Source organism: Cupressus sempervirens, chromosome 4 (genome assembly GCF_028749045.1).
Source record: "Cupressus sempervirens isolate cs-2001-9-10 chromosome 4, ASM2874904v1, whole genome shotgun sequence".
Lineage (NCBI taxonomy): Eukaryota > Viridiplantae > Streptophyta > Pinopsida > Cupressales > Cupressaceae > Cupressus > Cupressus sempervirens.
Window position 1 is genome coordinate 808,863,106 of NC_143121.1, and position 2,787 is coordinate 808,865,892.

Consider the following 2,787-nt stretch of genomic DNA (forward strand, 5'->3'; position numbering starts at 1 on the left):
TAGGCCTCTCTTGGTGAGTAGTCTCCATCTTTGTCAAAAGGTTATTCATGTTATCTACAACCATCTTGAGGAATTTCTAACTATTTTTCAAAATTTATTGATTGTAACATCATTCTTATCAACCCTTTGGTTTGGCTCATCCAACCTTTCTTTACACAATTATCTTGCATTACCCTCAACTTCCAAATTCATAACAAGTTTATTCTCAACAAAAGACCTCAGAGCATAAGATGTCATGTCAAAATAGGATTAGACATTATTATTCCCCACATTATGCTTCAACTCCTTATACTTAGCAAAGATCACAATATTTCAAATTCAAATTCTTAATTTCATAAAAGGCCCTTTTCATAGGCTAAAAGGAATGCCTTCACAATTTTCAAAACCCCAATAGTTAGCTCCTCCCTCTTTTCTTGAAAATCCACATTGCACAAATTCATAGAAGGTTGGACATTACCCACATTCCAGGGCAAGGAACTAGTGTTCTTAGAGTAAGAAGGTGAGAAATACATGTCATGATCCATTGATCTCTCCTAATCAAAAAAAATAGGAACATTACCCTTAGTGTCCTTATATTTACCTATCTTCTCAATTTCAAGAGTAGGGGACCTTGTCTTTTCTTTTTCCATCTTCACCATTTTCTTAGCTTTATTTATGTCCATCATTGGGGTTTCTATGCCAACACCCAAGGGATTACTCTTATTGGCAACTCTAGCAACCTTCTTAGGATTAATCTCTTTCTTATTTTCTATAGGTAGAGGGGAAAAATTCTCTTCCTCGTCATCATTAGTCTCCATTCCTTATTCCTCCACAATCTTCTTCACTCTAAGAAACTTCATGGGAGAAACCCTATAATTTTTAGTAGGCATGTGGGAAGGGGCATTCTATTCTCTAAAAGTGTATGTATCCGACCCTTTACCATATACAACAACATAGTCCTTTCCCATATCACCAAATCAATAATAGATTTTGGGGGGTATTAGGAACCCTTGCCTTTAAAAAAGTACTAAAAAATGAGAAAAATCAACCCTTGGTGCAACACCTAATTTTGGGGATTCTTCATATGGTGATTAATGCTCCAATTAATGTTCAAAAGTTAAGGTGTTGAGAGAGGGAGGGGGTGAATTAGAACCTTCAAAAAATTTAACCCTCAAACTAACCTAACTCTTTGAACACAACATCTTACTTTGCATGCATAACTTAATACCTTTTTGTTGAATGAAATTAAATAAACTAAACAACATCAATATATAAACTCATCACATGCATGAACACATTTGACACATGCTTTTGGTCATGCAGAAACCCTTGGTTAGAGGGAAAACTACAATGGGAATGACACCCAAAATCCTTCGCTATTGTAGTATAAATGTTGCTCAGTTAGATCATACAAAAGTATCACTTTTGTTAATATAACTTGTTAGGAGTAATACAATATGACCTGCCAAAGTCTACCTTGTTAAAGGATTTAGGAACATTCTTCAAGTATGCACTTTGTTAAGAGAATTTACAATGCAAGGCTTGTTAAGGCCTACCTAATCTCTTGGGATTTAAGAATACAAAATAATAATAGCAATGTATTCAACAATTGATTTGTAATAGTGCATCTACTTGAATGTTAGGTCAAATCCTTTATTCTCTATGCAGTCTCATCATCCTTCTCAAACTAGTTTCACCAATATATCTTTCTTTCTCTTCTCAATAACATTATTTTTCTTATCATTATTATTTTCTCATTCCTTCCTTTACATTTGCATCATCAATCTCATTTCTTAATCCTTCCTTGCATAGAAATCTTATACTTGACCTAATGAAGGTTTTGATCCTTCTTGAATGCTTGGATGAATATATCAACATTCTATATTCATCCTCTCTTATCAGTACATATTAATTCATTTTCATTGGTTCTTACTTTGCCTCGAGACTTATAAATCATGAATCAATCCCAATACAACTCACCTAATCATCTTCTTGATCTTTGTAAGTCATTTCCTTTCTCTGTAGGATCCAATCACATAGTATTTTGTGAACTTAGAAACTATGATGTACATCTTGTGTCACTCAGTAATGCTTACAGATATGCTCAGTTAATATGTTATCCCTTGGGTAATATACTTTACTCGGTAATAGACTTGTTTGGTAGTATGATGTGCTTAGTCGTCATTTTGTTTGATAATCGTAGTACTCAATATCCATAGATTGCTCGATATCCATTAATGTTAGGTGTCTCTCTTTGTTCAATAATAAGGTTCACCAACCTATTTCTTCTCTTCGTCATGACTTATCTTTTTCACTAATGAAATCACTTAATATATATAGGAGTAACATTCTCCCCCTTTGAAATTAGTGATAAAAGATATGTATGTAGTCAAAGTGTGTACTTAGTAAAAAATAATGATAGCTCCCCCTAAACCTATACTTCACATTTTTTCAAAATCTTTCTTGTATTTTTCAAAATTGTTTGCAAAATTGTTTTGTGTCAACTCCTTAGATCTACCTTGTATAACCATATATACATCATCTTTACATATAATACTTATCATACATTTCCAATTCTTATTGCCCTTTTTTGACAATAATGCCAAAAGTGAAACTATTATACATGGTATACTTACAATTTGTCAAACAAAACTCTATGTGAGATATTTCAACTTTCCAAGGTTGTTTTCCATGCTTATTTTAGTGCTTCCAATTCTATTTATTGAGAAATGATCTCTGGTGAAAGATATATCATATGTTCAAACATAGACATTTTAATGGTTCCAATTAGTTCTTTGGCCTTCTTGA